Raw genomic sequence first — 22,601 nt, forward strand, 5'->3', positions numbered from 1 at the left:
TGAAAACACACGGATAACGCGGCCAGCCAGCCCGGCAGCAGCGACTCGGAAGCGGGAATGGAGACCCTGCGGCGAGCCGGCAGGGCGCCGTTAGCCTGTGCAGCTTCGCCGCAGCACCCCCTCCCTCGCGCTGGGTGCCCGCTCGGCCCCGCCTCCCCGGCTGACGTCCCGGGCGAGCGGAGGCAAAAGCGTGGGTGGGCCGAGCCGTGGGCGCCAGCGATTCGGCTGCCGCAGCCTCACCACCGCGCGCCCCGACTCCGCCCGCCCCTCCAGGCGCGTCTTTTTCCGGGCTCGCACCGCCGCTCCTCGCCCCGCCTCCGCCTCCGCCGGTCGTTGGGGTGCGCGCGCGCCGCTGCGGCTTTTTCTCCGGCCTCCCCGGCGCGCCGCTCCTCGCCTCAGCGCTAGCGGACTCGCCGCTCCTTCCCGCCAGCTCCCCGAGGGTCTGGCGCCTGCCGGCTGCGAGATCGCCGTGGGTAACGCGTCCGGTGAGTAACCCCCCGCTGGTGAGGCTTCGGCCCGGCGCCACCGTCCGACATCTGAGCCCAGAGGCGGTCGAGCGAACGTTCCTATTCCCGTTCCCGAAATCGGCTCCATTTCTTTTTGAACCCCAGCGACTATCCGCCCGCCTCCCCCGGGGCCGGAGAGATCCCCGAGATTTCTACATCTTCCCCTTTACTGAAGTCTGGGGTCCTCGAGACCCTGGGCTGCCTCTTCTGCCGCTCACCATTCCCGGAGAGAGACAGGCATCTTCCTGATCGGGGTACTATCCTTTGCCATGCCCTTTTCCAAAGGGGCACACCAAGAGCTTGCCAGGCTTCCCAACGACCTTTAGGGCGTCCCTAGACCTCAACTCCATTTTGTCCCCTCTGGCTCGCTCTATATATCTGAGGGTAAGCGGGTCTCTTACCTTAGAAGCATCCGCCCTTCTAATGTGAGGGATGCCCTGGTTTTCACTATCCTCTTAGCTTCCGTAGTGTTACATATGGTAGAAAACAGCTGGATTTTAGCAGAAGCATGCTCTTATTTTTCCCTCGTTCTTTCTATATTCTTGTCCTCAGTGGGTGCTATATATTTAGTATTAGCTTTATTCACTTCCTCATCCTCTCATTCCAGTGCCCAACAGAAAGAACTGTGGCGGATGACTATAGCACATAGAAAAATCGAGGAGAATATGATTCATTGCCTAACCCCCATCAAGGGGTTACATATTTTAAATAAGACGTCATTTCTCCTCTTCACTCCAGCATATCCTCCTTCAAAGGCATTTTTTTCCACCCTCTCGCAATGAATTTGCTTTATTCACTCTTTGACCTTAAAAAAAAAAATCAATCATCACTGCTGTGAGATGCAGAACAAGGACAAAATGGCACTTAAATGAATCCCATTGAAAAAGTAAGCAGTCTGCTTTATGGTTTAATCAACCATTTCCCAGTAGTTGCTTGTCACTTTAGTTTTTCTTGTACTTTGCCTCTAAAATTAGTTTTTTTAAGTTTTTATTTACTGATTTTAGAGAAACATCAATTTGTTGTTTCACTTATATATGCATTCATTGGTTGTTTCTTGTATGTGCCCTGATCAGGATCAAACTTTCAACCGTAGTGGATCAGACCACGCTCTAACCAACTGTGTTACTGGGGCCAGGGCTTAACTGTTTCTGATACCTAAGGCTGCATGCAAGTGGAGATTCAATTACAGTAATGTCCATGAGCATATCAGTCAAGATTTTAATAGTGAAAGCCTCTTCCTTGAATTGTAAAATAGCTCATATTTTCCATTGAAGCTGGTAAAGTGCAAGATATGTAAGACTTCTGTAAGAATTAACACCCTCTCAGCCATTTAAGTGAAGGATGAAACATGAAACTGTTAGTATAGTACTTGCACCATAGAATAAAGCACCTTATTGTTCTGATGTGAGAGTAATTTGACAACTAAAAGTTCACAGACAGTGTAATGAAACACTGAAAAGCTTGAGTAAATTCAGTTTACCCCCATCCTTTTAAAAAACCTATTTAAAAAATAAGTAATTTAGCCCTGGCCTGGTAGCTCAGTTGGTTAGAGCATTGCCGCCCTGACACACCATGGTTTCGGGCTTGATCCCAAATTCATATATAAGTGGAACAACAAATGAATGTCTCTTTCTTCCTCTCTCTTTCTCTCCCTCTCTCCCCTCACTTCCCATCTCTCTCTAAAAATAATAAAAAATTATTTATATTAAGATTTGTTTCTGTTTTTGTAATTGAATTTATTGGGGTGACATTGGTTAATTAAATTATGTAGGTTTCAGGTGTACAATTCTGTAGCACATCATCTGTATATTGTATTGCGTGTTTACCACCCCAAGCCAAGTCTCCTTCTATCACTATCTATCCCCCTATATCCTCTTCTACCTCCCCCACCCCCCTTTCCCTCTGCCAATCACCATACTGTTGTCTAGGTCCATGAGTCTTTACTTTTTTTCTTTAATTGTTTTGGGTAGGAGTGGAATGGGAGGGGCAAGGAGAGTCTTGCCATATTTAGTGAGAAATGAATTGAGGTGTTGGAGAGGCTCAGATTCAGTTCCAGTTCTAGCTCATTGTATAACCTTGAGCAAGTAACTTTACCTCTCTTAGTTTTTGTATTTGTAAAAGCGTCTTGATGGTTGACAGAGTGATCCATAAGTCCCCCAATTTGCATTCTTTGTTCATATACTATATATATGAACACATATATATGTCTATCTGATGCCATTTGTATCAAGGTTGTGCCATATATACTTAGTTATACCAGTTGTTTAGGATGTTTTTCTCAAAGATCTGCATATACTAGTTCCAATTTATATATACATAATTCTTAATCCATTCTTAGCAAATGATTACGCTATATGTGGAGATCTCTAAATTGGGAAGCATTTTACAAAAAGTCAGGTATTGCTCATTTCTTTTTGTAAGTAAAATGTGCGCAGTGTGCATAACACACTTATTTTCTATAACCCTCATCCGAGGATATGCTGAGAGAGAGAGAGAGAGAGAGAGAGAGAGAGAGAGAGAGAGAGAAGAAAGAGGAGAGAGAGAGAATCAGTTGCCTCTCATATGTGTTCTAACCAGGGATCAAACCCCAAACCTAGGTATGTGCCCAGGAATCAGCCCTGAAACCTTTTTGGTGTACGGGACAACATTCCAACCAACTGAGCCACTGGGCCAGGTCCATACCACAGTTTGTTTTTTTAGTGTTCATGGCTTTTAGAAATTTGTAAGGAAATGTATAAATACTGCCTTGTAACTGTGATTGACTAAGAACTTTAAAAGAATATGCAGGCATCTCATTCATTCATTTATTTGTTCATTTAATTTACCTTGTTCCTTCATCTGTCACTTATTTTGTGCCAGTCTCCAGGATATGATGGTTAAGACAAGCCCTACCCTATGAGTTTAATCTGGGATGATAGTGATAGAGGTGGGGATTATGTAGAGATATATGTATAGACAGTTTATTTTTATGAACAACAATAACAGTCAAATCACAGACATAAAGTCCTGAGGATACTGAAGCTCTACAGGGCAGGAAGATGTGGGTGATAGTATTAATTGCAGCCTTTAGACTCTCTTCTTGGCATTCCTTTTTTTCTTTCTTCCTTAACTTTTAATTGCTGAGACTTTAGCAAAAATAAAAGCTCTTTTTTCCCCACTCCTAGCACTCACTGGCTTGTTTTACTCTTTTCTTTCTCTTTTAACTGTTTATTTTGAGATGTAGATACTTAAACACTTGTTAAGAAATGATACACTTTATCTAATTTACTCCAATGGTAACATCTTGCATCACTGTGGTACAATATTACAACGAAGGCAATTGAAATAGATACATTCCATCCATCTGATTCAGAATTCATCAGTTTTACATACACACATTTCGTGTGTATATAGCTCTATGCAGTGTTATCACATGGTTAAATTTGTGTAGTAACTACCACCACAGTTAAGATACAGAACTGTTTCATCACCATTTTGTATCCATAGCCATCTCTCTCTCTCTCCCTCCATGATCCTGGCAACCACTAATTTGTTTTACATGCCTATACTTTTGCCATTTCAAGAATGCTATATAAATAGCATCATACAGTATGTAACTTTTTGAGATTGGTTTTTTTTTTCACTTAGCATAATTCCCTGGAGATTCCTGCAGGGAATGTGTCTTGTATTGATAGTTCCTTTTCATTGTTTTTTTTTTTTTTTTTCCTTTTTTTTTTTTTCCTTTTCATTGTTGAGTCGTAGTCCATGGTGTGGATGTACTAGTTTGTTTAAACATTCTCCCTTTGAAGGACATCTGGCTATTTCCTGTGTTTTTTTTAACCTGTTATGAATAAAGCTCCTGTGAACAGTCATGTAGTACTTTTTATGTAAACATAAATTTTCATTTCTTTGGGATAGGTGCCTAAGAGCACAATTGCTGCTTGTATGTTAGTTGCATGTTTAGTTTGATGTAGAACTGCCAAACTGTTTGCCAGAATGGCTTACTATTTTACATTCCCACCAGCAACATATCAATACTCCTTATTCTTGCCAGCATTGGGTGGTGGTACTATTTCATATTTTAGCCATTCTGATAGGTGTATAGTGATATCTTGCCATAGTTTTAATTTGCATTTCCTTTATGGCTAATGATGTTGAATATCTTTTCATGTGCTCATCTCTGAATTCTCTTTAGTGAACTGTATGATCATGTCTTTTGTCAATTTTCCAGTTGGATATTCTTTTTATACTGTTGAGTTCTACGAGTTCTTTATATATTCTAAATACTAGTCCTCTGTTGGATACCTGGTTTGCAAATATATTCCCCCCATCTATAGCTTGCCTTTTCATCATCTTCACAGGGATTTTCATAGTACAAAAGTATTTAATTTTGGTGAGTCCCAGTTTATCAATTTTTTCTTTTATCTATCAGCCTTTGGGGTCAAGGGGTGCTATATACTTTTGTTATTTAATGTATTCCTTGCTGTTCTCTCTAACACCCAATAATTTTCTAAGCAGTCTGAACATTTTTAATTTCACAATCCTGGAGTTCAAATATATCCTGTGAACAAGTGGTCTTGATTGTGTAGAATGTGAATCCATACTCACACATGCTATATTAAAATGGCTGTATCTTTTTATGTCTTAACAATATAATTTCTGCCTTACAAGGCTGTCAAGTGAAATGTTAAAATTAATATTTTTAAATTAAATAAGCACAGGATGTGCCAAGGGAATTTTGGTTTCACTTTCTCAATTAAACATATTTTGGCAAAACTGGGTGTTTTTTTTTAATCAAGGTTTTTGGTAAATAACCCAAAGGGAAGGAAGTTGTGTTCTCATTTAAATGTACTTTGGATATTTATTTTGCATTTTGAGTAGTGAAGTTGCGAATCATTACCATGTACTTAGTAGACTTTTTATACTCTATCATAATAATGTATGAAAGACTTGAATTTTTATGTCTAAACTGTATGTTTTCCTTTTGTAGTAGCTACTCAATGTTCATTTTAATTATCTTTTAAAATATTAGCTTGAAGGGAACTTGCAATTTTATATTTTGAAAATGTATGTGCTCATATGAGAAGTTACAGGAAAAAGTTAGTGATTAACTTTGAAAGTATTTGTTTCTGTAAGGTGGTAATGAAATGATTACTTGTCCCTTCATGTCACCATATTTGCTCAACTAAGTGTACAGCTAGGGTAGTGGATTGCTATTTCAAAAAGATCAACCATTGGTATAATGCAAGGACTAGCCAAATCCTGACAATAGCCAAATCTTGCTCACCACCTGTCTTTGTAAAAACAAAAACAAAACAACACACACACACACACACACACACACACACACGAAACAAGAACAATGAAAAATCCAAAGTATAACTTCTGATGTAACACAGCCACATCATTTCATTTCTGTACTGTCTCTGCATTCAAAATTTTAAATTACAATCTCAAAGTTGAAACAGAGAACTATGGCCCTAAAAGCCTATTTGATCCCTGGTCCTTACAGAAAAAGTTTGCCTAGGGACAAAACAACCTTGAAATTTTTTGAGTCTTTACGTTATAAAGGAAATTTAACAAAATTTACCTCGACTTTTAGTACCTTTTAGTTATGTTTCCATGGGAAATTGTGGTTGAGAAGAGTGTATTCATTTTCTTTACTAAGTCCACAAGACACTATTTGTTGTCCAAGAGCAGCATTAAGGAATGGATGAAGAGGGTTGATTTTGTTGTCAAGTGTGGGCTATTTTATTGTGAATGTAAATTCACAGGTATGGCAATTAGTGAGATTCAGAAAGAGGCCTATGTGGTCCTGATGTCCTTGGGTGATTTTGTTGTTGCCAGTGTGGTAATGAGAAAGCCAGGAATGGCACTGCTGTTATTCCTGCTCCCAGAACTGCTATGTGATTAAAAAATATATAGTAGTTTGAGCCTATCAAGCTGTGCTTAGACCGTTGGTTTATTGTTTAAAAAAATAACATTCTTTTGTAAATTAGAAGTTGACCCTTTACTTATTATTTTTTAAATCCTCACCTGAGGATGTTTTTATTGATTTTAGAGAGAGAGGAAGTGAGGGGGGGAGAGAAAGAGAGAGAGGCATCGATAGATTGCACCCCAATCAGGGAGGGAACCTGCAACCTTTTGGTGTATGGGACAATGCTCCAACCAACTGAGCCACTTGGCCAGGGCAACACTTTAGTTCTTTTAAATGACCTATATATGTGATGTTGAAAATGGAAATTGAGTTAGGAAATTTGATATACATTTGGAAAGAAATTGATTTCAATCTCACATCTTACACTAAAAATAAATTAAGAATGTATTTAAAAATATAAGCATGTATTTTAAAAGCGTCTGGAAAGCATAAGACAACCAAAACAAAGTTAAAAAGGCAGATGACAGACTGAGGAAAATAGCTTCTACATATGCAGTAGAATATTTAATTGACTTTCACTTAACTGACTCACCACATTAAATGATGCTTTTCATTTTCATTGTAAATTAAACTGTACAGTGAACACTTGCTATTAGTAAGCTGATCTCCAGTATACCAGTGTGCTTATGTACCCATCAGTAGAACCGATGCTTTTATCACTGAATTTATATATGCTGGCTGTTTTTGTCATTTATTTTCATATTTTGTAATGTGATAAAATATGAGGGAGGGAATTGAAGTTCTTACTGAAAGTTTACAGATGAAATGATGTGATATCTGGGATTTGCTTCAAATGATATGAGGGGTGGTGGGTGTGTGGAGTGTGTAGAGATATAAAAGAAATAAAATATAGCACATATGGATATTTTTTGAAGCTGGATGATAGTTACATTAGGATCATTTCTTTTTTGTTAATCCTCACCCAAGAATATTTTTCCATTGATTTTTAGAGAGTAGAAGGGACGGACACTGACACACTGGTGGAGGAAGAGAGGGAGAAAGAAAGGAAGGGGGAAGCAGGCACGGGGTGGGGGGAGAGAGAGAGAGAGAGAGAGAGAGAGAGAGAGAGAGAGAGAAGAGAGTCACATTGACTGGTTGCCTTCCTTATGTGCCTCGACCTGGCCAGGATCAAACCTGCAACCCAGGTACTTGCCCTTGACTGGGAATCAAACCCACGACCCTTTGGTGCTCTGGTTGACATCCTAACCACTGAGCACCACCAGTCAGAGCAGGTTCATTTTAAAATACAAAACAAATTGTTTTTGAAAGACTTGAAGAAAGCAAGTTATTACTGTCCAATTAGGGTAAGATGATAAAAGATTCATATAAAATAAATATAAATATTTAAAAGTGTTCTTTACTCAGTGCTTTGCCAATATGTTTTGAGTTCTTTGAAGCTCTATGTTGTCTAAGACTCCTGTTTACATTTCTTTAAACTCAGTGGGCCTAGAGTTAAATAAAAAGCTTTGGCTTCTTGGCCCTATATCAGAAGTTTGATGAATGAGTATACATTTACTACTGATAAAATGAAATCAAGATAAAATGAATTGTTTGCTGTATGCATTTTTACGATTATTCATCTTAATTGACCTTTTCAATTAGCTAATCATCTATTTCAAATAACATTATATTAAAAGGTATCTACTTTATATCCATGATATATAAAGAGCTTCTACAAATCAATAAGAAAAAAAGACACCCATTTGAAAACGTGGCAGAGGTTATAAATAGGCATTTCCCAGAAAAAAAAAGATGCATAAAAAAGGATACTAAAATTCACTGTAGTAATTAGGGATATTAAAACCATTGTTGGAACCAAGATGGCGGCATAGGTTAACGCCGGAGTTTGCTGCTTTGAACAACTACTTCAAAAGTGAAACTAAAACACGGAATGGACATCACCCAGAACCACAGGAACGCTGGCTGAGTGGAAGTCCTACAACTAGGAGGAAAGAGAAACGCACACGGACACTCAGAGGAGGCGCAGTGGTGAAGTCAAATTCTGAGGTGCGGAGTGCACGGAGCGGGCTGGCGGTGGAGGGCGCGGTTGTTGTTTTCAATCGGGAGGGAGTCGCAGACTCTGAGCTCCAGATCCGGGCGAGTCTTTAGGAACCCAGACTCAAACGGGAGAAGCGGGACTGTCTGGCTTCGGTCAGAGCGAGGGCAGCTTTCTCTCCGAGCTTTGCAGCGGGTGCTGGGACTCAGAGAGGCAGAGCCCCTGGGGACAGGACTGAGAGCCGCCATAACTGCTCTCTCCGGCCCACCCTGTTGATTCTGTGCGACCCGCCCCGCCCAAGCCCAGCGCAGAACCATTTGCCGGATAGCCTCAGGCAAAGGCTAGATTAGCACCTCCCTAGAGGACAGAAGTTCTCTCACTGCTGACTCAGCTGATTCTCATAGCCACTTGGCCTGGAGGTCAAACCCTCCCTGGAATTAGCTACAACAATCAAGATTTAACTATAAGACTTCAAACAAAGACCACTAGGGGGTACACCAAGGAAGCATAACAAAATGCGGAGACAAAGAAACAGGACAAAATTGTCAATGGAAGATATAGAGTTCAGAACCACACTTTTAAGGTCTCTCAAGAACTGTTTAGAAGCTGTCGATAAACTTAATGAGATCTACACGAAAACTAATAAGACCCTCGATCTTATATTGGGGAACCAACGAGAAATTAAGCATACACGGACTGAAATAACGAATATTATACAGACGCCCGACAGCAGACCAGAGGAGCGCAAGAATCAAGTCAATGATTTGAAATGCGAGGAAGCAAAAAACATCCAACCGGAAAAGCAAAATGAAAAAAGAATCCAAAAATGCGAGGATAGTGTAAGGAGCCTCTGGGACAGCTTCAAGCGTACCAACATCAGAATTATAGGGGTGCCAGAAGATGAGAGAGAGCAAGATATTGAAAACCTATTTGAAGAAATAATGACAGAAAACTTCCCCCACCTGGTGAAAGAAATGGACTTACAGGTCCAAGAAGCGCGGAGAACCCCAAACAAAAGGAATCCAAAGAGGACCACACCAAGACACATCATAATTAAAATGCCAAGAGCAAAAGATAAAGAGAGAATCTTAAAAACAGCAAGAGAAAGAAACTCAGTTACCTACAAGGGAATACCCATACGACTGTCAGCTGATTTCTCAACAGAAACTTTGCAGGCCAGAAGGGAGTGGCAAGAAATATTCAAAGTGATGAATACCAAGAACCTACAACCAAGATTACTTTATCCAGCAAAGCTATCATTCAGAATTGAAGGTCAGATAAAGAGCTTCACAGATAAGGAAAAGCTAAAGGAGTTCATCACCACCAAACCAGGATTATATGAAATGCTGAAAGGTATCCTTTAAGAAGAGGAAGAGGAAGAAAAAGGTAAAGATACACATTATGAACAACAAATATGCATCTATCAACAAGTGAATCTAAGAATCAAGTGAATTAATAATCTGATGAACAGAATGAACTGTTGATTATAATAGAATCAGGGACATAGAAAGGGAATGGACTGACTATTCTTGGGGGGGAAAGGGGTGTGGGAGATGTGGGAAGAGACTGGACAAAAATCGTGCACCTATGGATGAGGACAGTGGGTGGGGAGTGAGGGCGGAGGGTGGGGCGGGAACTGGGAGGAGGGGAGTTATGGGGGGGGGGAAAAAGAGGAACAAATGTAATAATCTGAACAATAAAGATTTAATTAAAAAAAAAACAAACCATTGTTAAATAACAAAATTCAATCCAGTAAATTTGAAGCTTTGATTTGGCTCTATTAAGCGATTTGTGAATCAGCAACATCTCTTCTAGCAACTTGCCAGGTGTTGCACAAAATGAAAGATTTTTATAGGAAGAATGATGTAGCAGGTATGTTATTAGTAAAATAAAGTAAACGATTATTTTTAGGCTAGGTCATATTCTTTTTTTGTTGTTGTTGGGAAGGGAATGGCAAAGATTACTTTTTAAGATTTTTTTTTAAAGAGAGACATTAAGAGAGAGGAAGAGAGAAACATCAATGTAAGAGTGAAGCATCAGCTGTTTGCCTCCCACACAACCTTTACCTGGAATTGAGCCCACAATCCAGGCAGGTACCCTGACCAGAATGGAACTGGCAACCTTTCAGTGCGCAGGACAATGCCCAACCAACCAAACCACACTGGCCAGGGTGGGAATGGCAAAGATTTTATCCTGGTATTTACCAGGAAATTTCAGAATAATTGGTTTGAATTTCCACTCCTGGGAGAGACTGAAACTACAATTAGGTTAGTTATTAAGTTTTGGTTTGGTGATGGGTTTAGCAAAAGTGACTCCATTTTGGCTGCTGTTTCCTTTTTTAAACACCCTTTTCACCAAAGCCATTGGCAAAAACTATAACATTCACTTTTAGAAAGAACTGGGCAGTGCTATACACTGTTAAAGAGAATGCAAATAGTTAAACTTTTTGATAAAGAATACCAAAATCCTCTTATTTTTTAAATATACTTTATTTTTTTTACCCAGCAATTCTGTTAGGAACCTATTCTAGGGAAATATCCACACATGTATATAAATGTATACATAAGTTTTTACTGTAGTGAAACAGGTCATAACAGTGAAAACTTGGAAGTAACCTAAATACCCATTAATTGGAGAATGATTTCAATAATAATATGCTGTTATATGGAATACTCTTGATACATACCACCAGTAATCTCTAGAGCAGTGTTCTCAACCTTGGCTGCACATTAGAATCACCTGGGAATCTTTTTAAAATCCTGATTTCTATGAGGCCCAGGAAAGGGAGTAGTATCAGAGGAGCCATTTAGGGGTTCTTTTACTTTTTATCCTTTACCATTCTACAATGTATTTCTAAATTTATGAGGACTGTTTTGATAGTAACTATACAGATTAATAATATCAAACTTTTACACACTGGAGGACACTTGCTTTCCTCATTGTATATTTTACAATGACACTGTGCTAGAGGTGTAGTACCTTGTACTTAATGAGCGCTCAGATATTTTTAAAAAATACTTTTCTCCCTTCATTAAAATACCATTTGTATTTTTAAATTTTGTATGTTGAAAGTATAAGTATAAAGAAAAAGAAAAACACCTAATCCCAGTATATGCTTGTGCACACATGTTTGTGTACACACATGCATGGACACTTGCATGCCCTATATACACATAGGCATACACATGTGCAAACATGTATCATTCTACACAGTGCATTCTTGCTATACACCAGGAGTGGGGAACCTTTTTTCTCTTTTTTATGCCAAGGGCCATTTAGATATTTATAACATCATTCGTAGGGCATACAAAATTATCAGCTTAAAAATTAGCCTATTAGATTTAGTCAAACATTTAATTAACTCACTCCTAATGCCTTGGCAGGGCCAGACCAAATGATTTCGCAGGCTTCATGTGACCTGTGGGCTGGACATTCCCCACCCATGTTGTACACAGTGATTTGTAACTTCTTTACTTTAACTTGACACTGTATTGTAAACATCTTTCATGATTGGTAACTCTGAATAAGTAAAAAAGACATCTTGGTGAGAAAAGAACAACATGGTGCCATGTAAATATAGTGTTCTATTCTAGTTAAAATAATTGGTCTCTAGAACAAACTGTGTAATCTTTTTTAAAAAGTCCTGGTCACCAAAAGTAAATAACTAAGGAATTTTTAATTTCTCAATGTTGAACCAGTTCAGTTCTGACTTGAATTTAACTATGTGTATGGATAACACAAAAGGTCTAGTTGATACATACCACCTGGTTAAATTCAAGTTAAATTGTAATTATTAGTAATGATGAATAATTGAAACACATTAAAATGTCATTAGGAATCTTATTTGGGTGGAGTTTGGTTTTAATGAAGATTTTAAACTGAGCTTGAACAGTATTTTCAGTTCAAGGAAAAACCAAATGCTCTAATTTTTGTTAAAGGTGAGGGCCTAGTTCCGTGGTCGGCAAACTGTGGCTCGCGAGCCACATGCGGCTCTTTGGCCCCTTGAGTATGGCTCTTCCTAAGCCTTAGGAGTACCCTAATTAAGTTAATAACAGTGTACCTACCTATATAGTTTAAGTTTAAAAAATGTGGCTCTCAAAAGAAATTTCAATCGTTGTACTGTTAATATTTGGCTCTGTTGACTAATGAGTTTGCCAACCACTGATCTAGTTGTATTCATTTACAACTTATGAAAGTAAAGAAAATCTATCTATCTATAGAAACATGAATCTTTGTCTATGGTATATAAAATTGCATATTAAGAGTACTGTGTTGGAAACCAAGTTTGATTTGGGCAAATATATATTTATATTCTGCTCTCATATTATCTAGAAACATTTATTAAACTGAAGACTCATTATAAAATCTTCATATTTATCTGTTGCTCTTAAGAGTGAAATACCTTGTCCTAGCCAGTTTGGCTCAGTGGATGGAGCATTGGCCTGTGGACTCAAGGGTCCTGGGTTTGATTCTGGTCAAGGGCACATGCCCGGGTTGCAGGCTCGATCCCTAGTAGGGGACGTGCAGGAGGCAGCCGATCAATGATTCTCTCTCATCATTGATATTTCTCTCTCTCTCTCTCTCTCCTTCTACCTTCCTCTCTGAAATCAATAATACACACACACAAACACACACATACACAAACACACACTAGGGGCCCAGTGCAATGCATGAATTCGTGCACCTTGAAAGGAACTGTGAACCATGAAGCTGTGGTGGGCACAGGGGCAGGTCTTGGTCCTTCCTCTGTGCCCCCACCTGGCCCCTCTCACCGCGGCCCCCAGCCCCCTGTCTGCCAGCAGCCTCGCTACCGCTGCTCCCACACGCTGATGGCGCCAGCCCCGCTTGCATCCACTGACGGCTCAGAGTGATTGGGGCCTGTGCCAGCAGCATGTGCGAGTGGGGCTGGCGCCATCAGCAGGTGAGAGCAGCAGGTACTGCCCCAATCACCCCTCAGGAGCAGAGAGAGGTGAAAAAGCCCTCAGGGGCGATCAGGCCTGGCAGCCGCTGCTCACACCTGCTGCTCACACCCGCTGACGATTGGGACTGGCACCGGGTGCCATCAGCAGGTGCGAGCGGCAGCTCCGGGGCCATCTGCGGGTACAAGCAGGGCCAGCACTGGCAGTGGGTGTGAGCAACTGCTACTGGCTCTGATAGCCCCTCAGGAGTAGGGAAGGTGGAGAAGCCCTCAGGGATGATTGGGGCCGGAAGCTGCCACTCGCACCCACTGACAAATAATTTTCAGTAACCACCAGAGCCTTGCCCTGATGACAGCAACTGGCGCCCCACCTTGGTCTGGCGCCCCCACTCACCTGTTCCAATATCCCACTGCGGCTGATGCACAAAATGTTCCGTGCTCTGCCACCTGCTGCCAATGCCCGCCATATTCTGCATGCACCCCCCTGGCGGTCAGCGCATGTCATAGCGACCGGATTTTCGGTTGTTCTGCTGTTCGGTCTATTTGCATATTAGCCTTTTATTATATAGGATACACACACACACACACACACACACACACACACACACACATACTAGAGGCCCGGTGCACAAAAATTTGTGCACTGGCTGGGGGGGGGGGCTGTCCCTCAGCCCCACTTGTGCCCTCTCATAGTCTGGGACCCCTCGGGAGATAACGACCTGCTGGCTTAGGCCTGCTCTCGGGTGGCAGAGGGCAGGCCCAATCCCTAGATGCAGCCCCTGGTCGGGCTCAGAGCAGGGCCGATTGGGGAGTTGCGGTGCCACCCCCGTCACACACAGAGCAGGGCCCATCAGGGGGGTTGGGGCTCTGTACCCTGTCATGCACAGAGCAGGGCCAATTAGGGGGTTGGGGAGCTCCCCCCTGTCATGCACAGAGTAGGGCCAATCAGGGGGTTGGGGCGCTGCCCCCTGTCACGCACTGAGCAGAGCCGATGAGGGGGTTGGGGAGCTCCCCCCTGTCACGCACAGAGCAGGGCCAATGAGGGGGTTGAGGAGCTCCCCCCTGTCACACACAGAGTAGGGCTGATAGGGGGTTGGGGTGCTGCCCCCTGTCACGCACTGAGCAGGGCCTATGAGGGGGTTGGGGAGCTACCCCCTGTCACGCACAGAGCAGGGCCAATGAGGGGGTTGAGGAGCTCCCCCTGTCACACACAGAGCAGGGCCGATAGGGGAGTTGGGGCACCGCCCCCTGTCACACACAGAGCAGGGCAGATCAGGGGGTTGGGGCACTCCCCCTTGTCACACTCAGGGCAGGGCAGATGGGGAGGTTGCGGCTCTACCCTGTCACACACAGAGCAGGGCCGATCAGGGGGTTGGGGAGCTCCCCCCATCAGGCACAGAGCAGGGCCGATCAGGGGGTTGGGGCGCCTTCCCCTGTCACGAACAGAGCAGGGTGGATAGGGAGGTTGTGGCCCCGCCCCCTGTCACACACAGAGCCACAGGGCAATCAGGGGGTTTGGGCATTGCCCCCTGTCACAGTGCTCCAGGGGCCAGGAGGCCTCGCCGCTCCGCTGATCCCAGTGCTGGGAGGCCTCGCAGCTCCGCTTGACACCAGGGCAGTGAGGTCTCGCAGCTCTGCTGATCCCGGTGCCGGGAGGTCTCACGGCTCCGCTGATCCCGGTGCCGGGAGGCCTCGCCGCTCCGCTGATCCCAGTGCTGGGAGGCCTCGCAGCTCCGCTTGACACCAGGGCAGTGAGGTCTCGCAGCTCTGCTGATCCCAGTGCCAGGAGGCCTCGTGGCTCCGCTGATCCCAGTGCTGGGAGGCATACTACCCTTTTACTATATAGTATAGAGGCCTGGGGCATGGGTGGGGGCCAGCTGGTTTGCCCTGAAGGGTGTCCCGGATCACGGTGGGGGTCCCCACTGGGGTGCCTGGCCAGTCTGGGTGAGGGGCTGAGGGCCGTTTTCAGGCTGGTGGGCAACTGAAGCTCCCAACCTCTCCTTTTTTTTTTTTTTTTTATTCTGGGATTTATTTACCCTCTGTGGCTGTCAGTGGAACTGAGAGCTGGTTTTAGCTCTGAGGCTCGGCTCCAGCTCTGAGACCTCGGCTGCTGAAAGGAGGTATCTGGGTTTGTTTGGCTTCTATAATTGAAACACTGTTGCAGCTCCAGCTCTGAGGCCCAGTTGGCTGAAAGCAGGTTTCTGGGGTTTGTTTAGCTTCTATAATTGCAACATCGTTTCTTAGAGTGCAGCTCAGAGGCCGGCAGCGGCAGGCGGGGAACCTTGGCTTCCTCCATCACTGGAGCAAGCAAGCCTCCTGTTCGGTTCAGCTGCCTGTCTGCCCGCCGCCATCTTGGTTGGCAGTTAATTTGCATATCTCGCTGATTAGCCAATGGGAAGGGTAGTGAAGTTACGGTTAATTGCCATGTTTCTCTATTATTAGATAGGAGATATATATTAGAGGTCCGATGCACAAAATTAGTGCACGGAGGTGGGAGGTGTCTCTCAGCCTGGCCTGTGCCCTCTCACACTCCGGGACCCCTTGGGTAGGGTCCCTAGTCCTGGCTGGCGATCAAGGGCTATTGATCAGGGGCTATCGGGGCTTTCCTTTCCCCTGCTGCCAGCAGCTGGCCCCACCCCCACTGCTGCCACTGCTTGCCATCTGTGCAGTGCTGCCCCCCTCCCCCGCCACCAGTCGCCTCTCTCTGCCTGTGGCAGGTGTGGGGTGCGATTGCTTGGCTGGCCTGGGTCTCCCTCTGCAGGGCATTTGATCGAGGGGCTCCCAGATCAATAGTCCTGCAGAGGGAGGCCCCACCCACCTGTGGCAACACCGCAGGGTCGGGAAGCCTGGGCCTCCCTCTTTGAGGCGATTGATCACAGGGCTCTGTGATTAATCACCCGGCAGAGGGTGGTCTGGGCCTCCCTCTGTGGGGCGATTGTGGGGCAATGGCTGGGACCCCCGGCCCCTGACCAATTGCATCCCATCCGCCTTGGCTGGCCTGGAGCCAGTACATGTCATAGGACGGTCGTCTGGACATTCTGCTGTTTGGTTGTTCAGTCTATTTGCATATTATGCTTTTATTATTATAGATGGAGAAAGAGAGAGAGAGAGAGAGAGAGAGAGAGAGAGAGAGAGAGAGAGAGAGAAAGAGAAAGAGAGGAGAGAGAAATACCTTACTTTACATTGAAAACTTTGATACTTTAATACTTTTCCATGGATTCAGTAGAGTCTTTTATAAAAGAAGAGTCTACCATGTAGAGAGTGATGTTAATATGAAGGCTAGTTAGCAACTTGGGTTTTTTTTTAATATATTTTATTGATTTTTTTACAGAGAAGAAGGGAGAGGGATAGAGAGTTAGAAACATCGATGAGAGAGATCGATCAGCTGCCTCCTGCACACCCCCCAGTGGGGATGTGCCCGCAACCAAGGTACATGCCCTTGACCAGAATTGAACCTGGGATCCTTGAGTCTGCAGGCTGACGCTCTATCCGCTGAGCCAAACCGGTTCGGCAACTTGTGTTTTTATTATGGCATTTGAAACAATATCTCTGATCTCTAAGGCTGTGCTTCTTGGCTTTTTGGAATTGATGTTACAGCATGAGGATTTTTCTCTCAGAGGCACTGTCAAATTAGCTGATAATATGGGGAAGTCAGGATAGAGGTTTCCTATTTCTGACATGATTAATGAGAGGAACATGTGAGATGTTGATTATTAAAGAAATGTGGAAAACATTAATGGTGGATTCTAGTGGTTATGAAGTTAATGCAGTGTAAGGTATGGTGAAATACCTGTTTTCTCTTAGGTGTTCTGTTTATTACCTATGTGCTTAAAGTATTTTTATACTATAAAAAAGTAATGATAGGGTTTTGAAGAACCACTGCCCTGGAGGTACCTGAGTGATGAGTCATCAAAGAAAACCTGGAGAAGTGGGAAGAGCTGCTACCACTGAAATAGTGATCAGTCATTATTGTTCAGAATAAAGGTTTCCCTTGCTATCAGAAAATAGAGCATGCCCTATATACACATAGGCAGCCCCAAGAGTACCACGTATTCAGTGGGGATAAAAATACACTTGCATCAGCCCTGCTAACTGTCTTGAATCCTAGCTCCATGGGGGTCTACAAAGGTGGCATCTCTGGCCTTTGGGAGAACATTCCAGTGTAATCGCCCTCCAATCCCTGTCTTATCTCAGTGGTGTCCTGCACTTACACAATTGTTCTTTGGTTACATTAAATGTTGGTGTGGAGTGATTGGCTTATGGTCACAATGCTAACTTTTGTAAAATAGGAGATTTGTTTCTAACAAAATTTTCAGACAGCTGATCTTTTTTTTTTTTAAAGGCCCCCTAATCCTAAAGATTATAGTTCATTTTCAAACCTTTTTACAAAGAAAGTTTGTGCTTACTATCTTGTTTTTAATTCACCCCAACTAACGAAGACCATTCACCAGCTCCCTCCCTGCCCTTGTTCGAAGGTACATGTTGCTTAGGGTACTTCTGACAGGAAAGAGGAGTTGGGTGCTATACTAGGGCATTACCAAAGGAGGAGCAGGTGACAGTGAATTTATGGTTTAAGCCAGTGGTCGGCAAACTCATTAGTCAACAGAGCCAAATATCAACAGTACAATGATTGAAATTTCTTTTGAGAGCCAAATTTTTTAAACTTAAACTATATAGGTAGGTACATTGTTATTAACTTAATTAGGGTACTCCTAAGGCTTAGGAAGAGCCACACTCAAGGGGCCAAAGAACCGCATGTGGCTCGCAAGCCGCAGTTTGCCGACCACAGGTTTAAGCCAAGTGGACCCTGAGTTTTGAAAACCAGTAATCTCAACTCTAGTTTGTACTTTAGACACATATTTTGAAAGCAAGTTTTAGTCTATGGGGTTCCTTAAGCTAAGTGTACTAGTATATATATAGCAGGTCCTTAAATAGCATCATTTAGTTCAATGCCGCTTTATTATAACTTTGTGAGTAACAGTGATTTTGCTCATATATGGTTTTGCTTAAAGTTGCAGAACCTATCAATGATGTTAAGTGAGGATTTACTGTATACATAGTGAGAAGCCCTGTAGTGTATAATGATATCAGTCTCCAGTGGAAATCGCAATATTGAGTAAAAACTACTTGTAGTTCTCAAAGGTGGGATTATTGTTTATATATATACACACACACACACAACTTTAATGACTTTAATGAGATGCAAGCTACTCATTTTAAAGTATCTAATTTTGGTTGAAAGAATTGTTTCTCAACCTTGTTGATTCCTCTAATTTTGCATCATTCCTAGCTAATGTAACACTGAGGTGATTTTATTTGTCCATTTGCTTCTAGAAATCATAATGTTTTCTCATGAATTCATTCCTTTTGCATTAAGAAGAGTGATTAGGAATGTGTTTAGGATGGTGTTTGGTACTTGGCCAGATCTGGGGCCATGTCCTGTTATTGCTGGACCCATTTTTTAAAAAAACAAACTTTTTCTTGCTTTTAGCGGCACTGCCCCATTGCTGTTGAAAGATCAGGATGTTGGCCTGAGCTTGGCACCAGGCACTGAACCTCACTCAATGCCTTTCCCCTCTACTTTTAGGCATACCAGCACTGGAAACCATAAGATGGGGGTGTTGGAAAAATTTTGACAATACCTTAAGACACTGTCACATAACCATCAGACCTTCAGATGTATGGAAAAAGAGAACTTTTGCTTTCAAAACTTCCTTTGTGTTGACCTTAGTTTTTGCTTTTGAAGAATAAGCAGCAGATTGCCCCATAGACATGAGACAGAAAACCACCATCTTACCTTTTAATGCTGCTGGCATGGGTTGCAGATACTTGAAAGAATTATAACCTAGTTTAAAGATGATACGTTTTAGATTAAGTATTTACAGAAATAACTGCCAAGAAATGTCTTAAAGGCAAATTACATTGCAGATGCAGCAGAAAAATGCTTTAGGGATAAATGGGTGATATCTACTAGCAGGAAATAGTAACACTGTTGAAACTGTAGCAGGTCCTTGGCTGACCTTTGTACCGGAACACAGAATACATAACCCCTTCCTTAAACAGTATTTCATTGAGATGGGAAAAGACTTCTGTTCTGCTTGGGAGTTTTTAGTACTCTAGTGCTTCTCTTTGAATCTGTTCTTGAAATTCTTGTTTGGATGTCATCCTATGCAAAACTGCCTCATATTGAGGCATTTTAAATACTTAAGTAATGAATCCTACATTGAGTGTGTTTCACAGTGGGATTAACCTATTCCAAATTTTACACTTGCTGGAGTAGTAGTATAACCAGAAGGCAGTCTTGTTTGTAACAGCCACAAATAGTCCCCAGATGAAGTTAATCAAGTCATTTTGGATTTCTGATTTTTTTTTTTAGCTATGTATACAATTCTTTTCTCCAATATTTTGAAGGAAGTTTTTTTTTTTTTTTTAAATCATGTTTAGGCAAGCCAACTGATACCTAAGCAGTAACAGGTGTAACTGGATAATCCCGGAGGATAGCTGTTATTATTAGCTTTTTAAAAATATATAAATGTCTGGTTGGGTGTATTATTATTACAGGGTTGAGGGTTGCTTCAAGGGTGACCCTCTTTTCCTATTTTTTCTATATGTCTGCTTTCTGTGTTAGTCTAATGTTCATTTAAAGTATTATCTATTGAGTGGTAAGCTCCACAAGTACAAGACATATGTTCACTGAATATTTATTGAACAAATACATGCGCCTGCACCTTTCAATGCCCAGGATTTGGGAAACTAGATTTTAAAAAATATTACCAAGGAAAAGGGTTGTTACTGGCTGTACTTATTTTTAATCCCCTTCCTGAAATAAAAATGTTATTATGGTACTTAATCTTCAGGAATGATGTTTACAAAATGAAAGAAAATAGAGACCTAACCATGTGTTTTCTGCTTCAGTTGAGTCTATGCCCAATAGGGTGACATCACTTTCATATTTTAGAGAGGCCATATTATGGAATAGTCTTTACAGCTTTCTATTGCCATGCTAGAAAGTCTGGTGACTTAGTACCAGACAAATTTTATTCCAATGTATTGTTCATATGTAGGGATCTCTTAACCAAATAGATTCTTTATGTTTTATTGGTTTTAGGAGAGAGAGGAAAGGAGAGAGAGAGAGAGAAAAAGAAATGTTCATGAGAAAGAAACATCATTTGGCTGCCTTCTGCACACCCCCTATTGGGGATCGAGCCCACAACACGGGTATGTGCCCTGGCAGGGAATCAACAGGAGACTTTTTGGTTCATGGGACAGTACTCAACCAAGACACACCAGACAGGGCTTTCTTCCAGATTTTTAAAATGTGATCTTATTACATGGCTTATTTTTAGAATGAATATTTCATTTTGGAATAATTTTAGATTTATAACACAATCATAAAGAGAGTCCAGAGGTCCTATATATCTTTACCCAGTACCCCCTAATGTCATTATTTTACATAACATTAGTACAGTACTTTTAATTAAACTATAGAATTTATTTGGGTTTCCCTAGTTTTTCTACCAAAGTATTTTTTCCTGTTCTAGGATCCAAAATTGTTATATATGTTTATTTTAGAAAATATGAATAGATAAAAAGACAAACCAACTGCAATTCCCCTATCCAGAGAGAACTACTGAAACTTTTAGAACTACTGAAAAACTACTGAAATATTTTTTCCTATAGAGAATAGAAATCCATCCCCCCAAAACCTTTGGATTTTCCTAAAAGACAGATTAGAAATGTGTTTCATATACTATTTTTTAAAAATATATTTTATTGATTTTTTACAGAGAGGAAGGGAGAGAAATAGAGAGCCAGAAACATCAATGAGAGAGAAACATCAATCAGCTGCCTCCTGCACATCCCCCACTGGAGAAGTGCCCGCAACCCAGGTACATGCCCTTGACCGGAATCGAACCTGGGACCCTTCAGTCCACAGGCTGATGCTCCATCCACTGAGCCAAACCGGCCTCGGCATCATACACTATTTTTTGTGATTTACTTTTTTTTACTCTTAATATGGCATTTACATTTTTGTGAATATCTTCCTATGTCTGCTGTTTTTTAATATAGTTATACTTTAATTTATTTTCTATCCTTAGGTATTTTGTTTCAATTTCTCTGGTTATTTAATTCTTCATTACTTAAGGTCAAACTGTATATTATCTTCCCCCACCCCAACAAACCTGAAAAATGACATACTCTTATCTGTAAATGTAGCTCATTAAGCCAGTGATTCAAAATATGTGTGTATTAATTAGGTTGAACCATTTGAAATTGCCTTTTTTTGGTATGTAACAGATTTGTGACTATTGGAAGTTTTATATGGTTCAACCTAATAGTTTGTAAAAACTTTCGAGGTTGCTCGGATCTCTCCCCCCCCGCCCCGCCCCTTCTTACCCCACTGAGAATCCCTGGCCTCTCACTCAACTGAAAATTTCTGCACGTTAGAATGGTGAATCGATTCTGAAGCATGTTGACCTGGAAAAAATGTTAACAAACACCTCCCAGGTATCTCTGAAATTTACAACACCCTTAAGACCTATGCCATGTCAAAGACATATGCAGAGAACTTGAACTCCAGTGAACTGCATCTGCCCATAGTATATTGAAAATAGACATCTGATCATTCAACCTAAGTTCTGCAAGGTAGCCCAAAGGCTGTTTCCTGGTTCCATAACTGTATTGGATAATTAGGGCACTGGTACCACCTAGTGGCACCTTACAGATGATCTGCTGATGTTGCTGTACTGCTCTCCAACATTTCAAATACTTTTACCTCTTTTCCTTTCTTTTATGCTCTTCCATGTTCACCATCTCACCTTTCTTTCCTCCCCACCTATGCCAATGGCACTTATGGGTTTCCTTTAGCCCAGATAATAATATTCAGGAAACTATACCTGCCATATGCTTTTGTGGTGTTATCCTTATTTAAATTAAGGCTTTGGAATATGAGACATGAAATAGAGAAAACATACCGAATCAGGTGCTGTTTCTCTGCTACGAAACCATGATTCCTACCCAGAATGGGTGTAAAGTTTTTACTTTTTTAAAATATGGCACTTCTCATGTTTAATTTAAAGTTTCTCAATATATGGGAGGAAGCACTCCTATATATCTCAGATGTGAAGAGGTATAAACTATTACCTACAGTAAAATCTTTAACTCAGAAGACATTCTTTGTTTTCCTTTCGCTTGAGTATGACTTTTATTTTATTCCATGTTCATTCAAGAACTGTATAGTAAGCACCTACTGTGTACCTGTAC

General features: G+C 41.8%; 1 protein-coding gene across 6 annotated transcripts in view; it reads left to right on the forward strand.

Moving 5' to 3' along the window:
- Positions 1-345: 345 nt before the first annotated feature.
- The window catches only part of ACSL4 (acyl-CoA synthetase long chain family member 4), a 93,158-nt gene continuing 70,902 nt past the window's right edge, over positions 346-22,601 (forward strand). For all 6 annotated transcript variants that reach the window (XM_059679321.1, XM_059679322.1, XM_059679323.1 and 3 more), the window contains exon 1: positions 346-485. The gene's annotated coding sequence lies outside the window, so the exon portion shown is untranslated. The remainder of the gene's footprint in view (positions 486-22,601) is intronic.

The sequence above is a fragment of the Myotis daubentonii genome, chromosome X (genome assembly GCF_963259705.1).
Source record: "Myotis daubentonii chromosome X, mMyoDau2.1, whole genome shotgun sequence".
Taxonomy (NCBI): domain Eukaryota; kingdom Metazoa; phylum Chordata; class Mammalia; order Chiroptera; family Vespertilionidae; genus Myotis; species Myotis daubentonii.